We start from the raw sequence: 8,122 nt of genomic DNA, 5'->3' as shown, positions 1-8,122 counted from the left end.
ATTATATTGATAAAAAAGACAACTTAAGTTAATAAAGTTATTTTTAACCATTGCGATGGAGACTATGGTTGAAAATAACTAAGGAGATGGCCACCATTATTTTTAAAATTGTTGTCTGTTTTTTTAAAAAAACTACACAACACACTGCAATTGGTCTTTTTGTTTAGAGTATTATTCCAAATTTAAAAAAGAACATAGTCAGCTAGGAATATTGATTGATGAATTTTAGATATTAATAGTAAAGAAAAGTCTTGTCTAGAAACTGATATCACGAGTAGTTTTGGTATCAAAAGAAGAAGTTTAGACAAGGGGTTGTCTTACAGTTTAATAGAAGATAGAAGAACCTCTGGCATTGTTTTTTGGATGAAACGCTATAATAAAAAGACTATGTATGTCAATTGTGGAAGTTTTGTTGAGGAAATGGTGACCTAGAGTTATATCACAGATTTTGATGATATCAAAGATACCAAGAACATTAAGTTGCTTAGGGTTACTGTAAAGGAAACAATTTTTTTTTTCAGGTTTTTTGCAAAAAATTCATGACATATAGAAAAAATTTCTCTTTCGAATGACATATTTTATATTCCATGAAAATATTTGGAACATCCCTTTTTTCTGGAAAAAGCCTTTTCCGAAGTGTTATATCCTTCACACCTTCGAGAAAATATGTGCAAAATAAGTTGAGCATATTTTTGTAAACATTATGCATGAAATGAAACTACCGCATAAATATATGCATAATAATATTTTTTAGATAGTTTACTTTCACCATCGATGTATATATATATAAATGTTGTCGTGTAAAAAATCATTAAAAAATCAAAGTTAAGGAGTATGGATATAAGCTTTCTTTTGTAACCCTGACTTCTGTCTGTTAATAATTCTGAACGCGTGCACGCATATTCAGCATAAGAAAAAAGTTCACACTATCATCTTTATGCATACTCAGTTCACACATTTTCATAACACCTACGAAAATCCTTAAAAAACAAATATCTCCTTAGTAAATTTTTGCATACATGCCTTTACGTTTGTGGTCTCTTTTTCCGAAAGCTTCCTATTGAAATTTTCGGTAATGGAAAGCTGAATAAATTATGCACAAAAGGTACCCGGATTTTTTTGTATAAATTACTGATTAGCGAATTATGACGACAGAAAGAAAAAAATTTACATTATTTTGAATGATTATATATAATTACAAATAATTTCATAATGACGCTGTTACAAAAAAAAAAACGAGAACCTTTTTGAATTTAATTTATGCTGAATGTAATAGTGCAAAAACGAGAAGTCTGCGACCACGCGTTCGGAAAAAGAAGCCATTTTGAAACGTACAGTGAAAAAAAAAATGGTGTGTGTTTAATTCATTATATTTTCTTTTTGGAAAATTAACATGTCACTAAAATAACACCATCAAAAAAGTCTTTCATCAAACATTCAGAAACAAAAAAAAAATAAGAAAAATATAAAAGTATTGATAAATTATAAGGGTTTTTCTGAGACTACTCATCAAGTGAGTTTTTTCCTTTACAGTAACCTTAAGTTACTCAAGTTTAAGGATTCAATCAGTCATGTAGACGTTATGAGTTGAACACTGAACTTTGGAGAAATACTAAGAAGTGTGTGAAAAAAGAGTAGTATTCAGACAAGAAGGATCTTTTAGGGAAACATAATGACAAATTGCTTGATTACCTCTAGAAAGTTTAGTAGTTGTTTTTTATATGAAATAACTAATTTAAATGAGAATCGATAATAAACCTCAAGATACTTTAACACAAGCGACAAAAGAAAAAAACTTTTTCCATTCTTTGCCATTTAGTTTAAGTCTAATGTCATAGTCAATTGATTTAATGGAATGCCTAAAAAGAATAACCTTGGTTTTGACAACATTAAGTGCAATTTTATTTACTTTTAACTAGTGACAGAGGAGTTTAAGATAAATAGTTATCTTTTTTATTGGTTTTCAAACTGGGAATAAATCATATTAGACTGAAATAAAAAACATTGTAATAAAAAATTCCATTTTGGACAGCATTTATATAAATCAAAAAGAGTAGTAATCCATGGACCAACACCTGGGCACTCCTTGAAATTTTTTTTAATTAACTGACTACTGGCTAGACTATTTTTGAGGTAGTTAGGAAGTGCCTATTTGTAGGGAGTATTTGATTTTATCATCAATATTGGTAAAATGTTTTTAAAAATATTAAAAATAAAAAGGGGGTCATAATTTCTGGATTGTTACTTTCAAAAGATACCTTGTTGTTATTTTTGATGTCTATTTATTTAAAATATTAATGACCCCTTGTTAAATATTTTTTGTAATATATTCAAATTTGTTTAAAAGTATTTCTTGTAAAATTGTTTTCATTTTTATAAATTAAATTGACTGTTTGTGCACTGCTGGTATTGATTATGGATGTTAGTTTTCTACATAGAGCTTTTGGTTTAATAAAACTTTTTATTAGATTATTTCACTTCATATAGTAGTTTCACTTCATTCTTGCAATAATCCATGGTTTATATAAATTGTTTTTTAATCAATAATTTATGAGGTGCAAAAATGTTTAAATAATAATCACAAAATGTCTTAAAAGAATTAAAAGAGCTATTTACATCATAAAATCCAAGAATTTTTCTAGTCCAGATTTTCTTGTCTATATAGTTTTGTAGTTTTTCTTCATTTTCTGGTCTGATAATTAAAATATTAATGGTAGAAATTGTGGTAGATAATGAAAGAAACATTTTTAGTTAATCGATGTTGCTCCAAACAGCCACATATAATGGGCGAGTTCCAGCGACTTTTAGAATTAAATTGCTGTTGTCCCCGGAAACTGTCCACACTTTCCCGAACTCGCCCAGAGCATTCCCTTATAACATACCATGCTGACGACAGGGAACAAGGCACTTTCTTCAGGCATTGTTCGTGGCATGCAGGTTTTTCTAGGTGAATATAACTTGAATTTTTTTAAAACGCCCGACTCGGTCGAAAACACCTGCACTTTTTACGCTGTATGAGGCTTATCAGCACCCTTATACGTTAAGAAGTGGTTTTAAATTTAAAGATAAGTAAGCCATTTGGGGCTTTCATATTTTTAAGGGTGGCCTAATTTCCTATTTTTTCCCACTATTCTATTTCTCTGAAAGTGAACACTGTGATGTTATGACATGAACCACACTATGCCTCAAACCTAGAATAATCATTTTAAAATATGCAGACTTAAAATAATAGGCCACCCACATAATCAGTTCTGTTTTTTTCTTTGAGGAGCTCTCTAGCTAGCTAGCTAGTAAGTTGCCAGGAAAAAATTAAAACAAATCGCACTAGTTTCAAAGAAAAGTAGCTAAATAAAAATTCTTAAAATGCTGCAAAAGAAGGTACTTTCTATGCAAAATTTGTATGTCACAGGACAGAAAGGCACGGTGTAAACATCCAGCTAGATTTGATTCGCTGCAAACTGCTACCATGTTGGTACAGATTCCTTGCGCCAACTTCCGGTAAGTCGTCCACGTATTACTTCCTGAATATAAGGAGATATAGTATTCAACATGCGTTAGACCTATGTACGTTCCCAAGCCTTGTGGAGATAATGATGTGCTATTCTCCATAAAGCACATTGTAGTGAGGCTCATCAATGTCTGTTGTCGAGTGTAGCAAGCCCTTTCTTTCCTTGTAGTACAACGTAGTAAAGCGTAATTTTTCGTAGCGATGTGTAACAGTACGTTATTTTCTGTAGCAGGCCGTAGTAGAACATATTTCTTTGTAGTAGAGTGTAGTAGCGTGTAGTGGAGCGTAGTAGAATGTATCTCTCTGTAGTAAAGCGTATTTCTCTGTAGTAGAGTGTGGTAGCCTGTAGTAGAGCGTAGTAGCTTGTAGTAGAGTGTAGTAGCTTGTAGTTGAGTGTAGTAGCTTGTAGTAGAGTGTAGTAGCTTGTAGTTGAGTGTAGTAGAGCGCATTTCTCTGTAGTAGAGCGTTTTTCTCTGTAGTATAGCGTATTTCTCCGTAGTAGAGTGTAGTAGCGTGTAGTAGAGCGTAGTAGAATGTATTTCTCTGTAGTAAAGTGTATTTCTCTGTAGTAGAGTGTAGTAGCTTGTAGTAGAGTGTAGTAGAATGTATTTCTCTGTAGTAAAGCGTATTTCTCTGTAGTAGAGTGTAGTAGCTTGTAGTAGAGTGTAACAGCGTGTAGTGGAGCGTAGTAGAATGTATTTCTCTGTAGTAAAGCGTATTTTTCTGTAGTAGAGTGTAGTAGCCTGTAGTAGAGCGTATTTCTCTGTAGTAAAGAGGCGTTCAAAGGACTACCATCGCCATAATGGTCTCGCACTATATACAAACGAAAAATTATCGTGACATCTTCGCACAAAGAGATTCTTATCAGTACATCACTTGTAGTTGGTAGATAAGCAAGGGATGATGGCCGATTCGCCAGTGCTCGTCATAATATCAGAGACAAAGAAACAAATTTAGCAGACACGCTTAAATATTCATTTTCAATTTCACATCCTGTGTTTTACTGCGCTTACCCAACGAGACATGATCCGTTTGTTTGAGCCTTAGAGAATACATTACAAGCAATGTATGTCCTAAGTACCATGAGTGTTCACTATTATGCTTTGTATTCATATATCAATCGTCAATTCCTCACAAGTTACTTTGGGGATATTAATTTTGCTCTTGATTGTCGAATGTCTAGTTGTGCTTTTTAGGGAAGAACAGTTGAAGTTTCAGTACTTTTAAGCTGGATCTCGAACAATCGGTTTGTAATGTCATCCACACTTCATACTTTTCAGATGCAGAATTCACTACTTTAAAAATTGCCCTACAGTGTTTAGCATTTGCAAAAACACTACAACAGACTTCATGGAAAAAGTAAATGAAGCCTTTTCAATGTCGTGTTTATGTCCAAACGCAATACATGATGGCTGAACACTGTGTGAAACGAAACTAAATTTGGATATGTTTACATCCAACAAAGAGCTTTTGATCAGTAAATCAAGTGTAGTTAGTAGGCAAACAAGGCATATAGGTCGAATCGCTAGTGCTGAACATAATATCGGATACAAATTAGCAAATTTAGCAGACTCGCCCAAATATTCCTTTTCAATTTCACATCTTAGGTTCTATTGCGCTCACCCAACAAGTTTGAAGTACTTATAATGCACACCATGGCCCTCCAATAAAGCGAAAAGTGTTTATCCATACTTGATCAGCTTGTTTGAACCTTACAGAATACATCACAAGCAATGTATATCCCAATGACCATGAGTGAAGCCAAGTGGTCGCTATTACGCTTGCATGTATACACCGATCGTCAATTGACACAAGTTACTCTACGCAAATTAAGTTTGCTCTTGATTGTTGAATGTCTAGTTGCGGTTTTATGAAAGAATAGTCGAAATTTCTATCTTTGAGCTGAAACGTGAACAACCAGTGTGTAATGTCATCCATACTTCATAATTTTCAAGTGCAGAAATTGTTACTTTAAAATTGCTCTACCGTGTTTGGTATTTGCGAAAACACTACAAAAGTCTTCATCGAAAAAATAAATGAAGCCTTTTCAATGTAGTTTATATGTTCAAACGCAATTCATGATAGCTGTTCACTGTGTGAAGCAAAACTAAATTTGGATATGTTTACATCCTACAAAGAGCTTTTTCTCAGTAAATCAAGTGTAGTTGGCAGATAAACAAGGCATAAACGTTGATTTGCCAGTGTTCATCATAATATCACATACAAAGAAGCAAATTTAGGAGACCCGCCTAAATATTCCTTTTTAATTTCACATCTTGTGTTCTTCTGCGCTCACCCAACGAGTTCGAAATACCCTGTCAGGCTGGTCTTGCAATGCTCAATGAACAAATACAACTGGTAAACGAGACGGAAGACAACCCATTTATCCCAGATGCCGAGGAAATGATTGATGCGGCTCCCTTAGAGACGATCGTAGACGAGGACGAAGAAGGCAATAGTGATATTGAGATCGATTAGTGTTTGTTTTTATTATATTTTTAGAAATATATGTTGCGTTTATTAAAATTGTTGTTTTTATTTTTTAGCACACTAAGACTTTTGCATAATTTTATAAGTCCCCTCCCATTTAACCCCCCGCCACGCCCCTACCGAATAAGCCCCGTCCCCCAAAACCCATTTTGACAAATAAACCCCCGGGGGCCTAATCGATCATTAACGGTAGACGTAAAAGATCTTTCACGGTTGAGCAAAGCATTCTGGGTAATCACTATGACAGAATCTACACCGCTGCTCGCAGCGATGCGAAGTTTATGTGGTGGTGTGGTTTTCCTGTTTATACAAGTTAATTTTTAATCAATTCTTATATATTTATAAAAAAAAGATAATTAAAAAAGCTAAAAAGTTAAATCAAGTGAGCTTGATGGCTTCGGCTGAAGATATTAATTGTTTGCAGAATTTTTTAGAACTTTCTATGGCTGAACTTTAATTTTTCCTTTCCCAGCGTGGGCTTCCAACATCTGGATCACATGGAACGTTGGCTGTAAGGGCTCTGATTGCTCATGAGCAAAAGTAGAAGTAAAAGCCACTGCTGAACATACAATTTGCTTCTGCGTAACATGCGAAAAGACATTTCATTTAGACGAAGAGCTGACTTGGAATGTTAAGTCGGTTTAAGTAAGGGTAAGTCGGTTTAAAATAACTGAAACAAATACCCTTTTTGGTTGGTTCGCTTTTAAAGTAATTTCGAACGTTTTTTTCTCCCTTTAAAATTTGAACTGTACATTCTAGTTTAAGTAGTTGTGGATTAAAATTTGCCATACACTCAATTATAGTGCCGTATTTTTCCTGCGCACTCAGAAATGGAGGTAACTTTTCCGATTAGTTTGTTTACATTTTTACCTCCATTTCTGCGCGCGAATTGGGCATTACATAATCACTTAGATGCGTGTGCAAGTATATATCGGGACTGTGATTCCATGTATTGGTATTCCATCTAATCATGTGCAAAATTTGATTGTTGTTTTAAAGATGAGAATAGATTTCAGCTATAAAATGGCTACTGACCGGTTTTGATTCTGCCCTGTAAAATACAAAGCCATTTGTCAGGGGCACAGACCTCACAAGCTTGGTCTGTACTTTAGAGCCAGGCTTTGTATTTCACAGTACGTTATCAAAACCGGTCAGTATTTGCTTATTAATGATTAGGCGGACGAATATTTAGGCGTGTCTGCCAAATTTGTTTTTTTGTCTTTGATATTATGATGACCACTGGCGAATCGGCCATTATGGCTTGTTTATCTACCAACTACAATTGATGTACTGATAAGAATCTTTTTGTGGGAAGATGTCCAGATAATTTTTCGTTTGTATATAGTGCGAGACCATCATGGCGATGGTAGTCATTTGAACGCCGTTTTCCCCAGTTCACTTTAACTGAAAAGTTAGAACATTTTTTGAAACTATTTGTATGAAGCTTAACTGCTGTAAGCCCCTGCGCTTCTTAACCATAGTGCTCTGTGAATAATTATCTTTCTTGTAAATAGAGCTTGTATAGTGATGAATTGTAATTGGCTTTTTAGTCACATTCTAAATGTGGATGCCTATGTTGCGCAGCACTAGAAAAAGACGCCGTACCACACTCTACTACAGGCTACTACGCTCTACTACAGAGAAATACGCTTTACTACAGAGAAATACATTCTACTACAGAGAAATACGCTCTACTACACTCTACTACAAGCTACTACACTCTACTACACGCTACTACGCTTTACTACAGGCTACTACACTCTACTACAGAGAAATACGCTTTACTACAGAGAAGTACATTCTACTACAGAGAAATACGCTCTACTACACTCTACTACAAGCTAATACACTCTACTACAAGCTACTACACTCTACTACAGGCTACTACACTCTGCTGCAGAGAAATACGCTTTACTACAGAGAAATACATTCTACTACGCTCTACTACAGGCTACTACACTCTACTACAAGCTACTACAGGCCACTACACTCTGCTACAGAGAAGTACGCTCTACTACGCTCTACTACACGCTACTACACTCTACTAAAGAGAAATTCGCTTTACTACAGAGAAATACGCTCTACTACAGAGACATACGCTCTACTACACTCTACTACAAGCTA

The sequence above is a fragment of the Hydractinia symbiolongicarpus genome, chromosome 12 (assembly GCF_029227915.1).
Source record: "Hydractinia symbiolongicarpus strain clone_291-10 chromosome 12, HSymV2.1, whole genome shotgun sequence".
In the NCBI taxonomy this organism is placed as follows: Eukaryota; Metazoa; Cnidaria; class Hydrozoa; order Anthoathecata; family Hydractiniidae; genus Hydractinia; species Hydractinia symbiolongicarpus.
Note: the sequence above shows the minus strand (reverse complement) of the source record.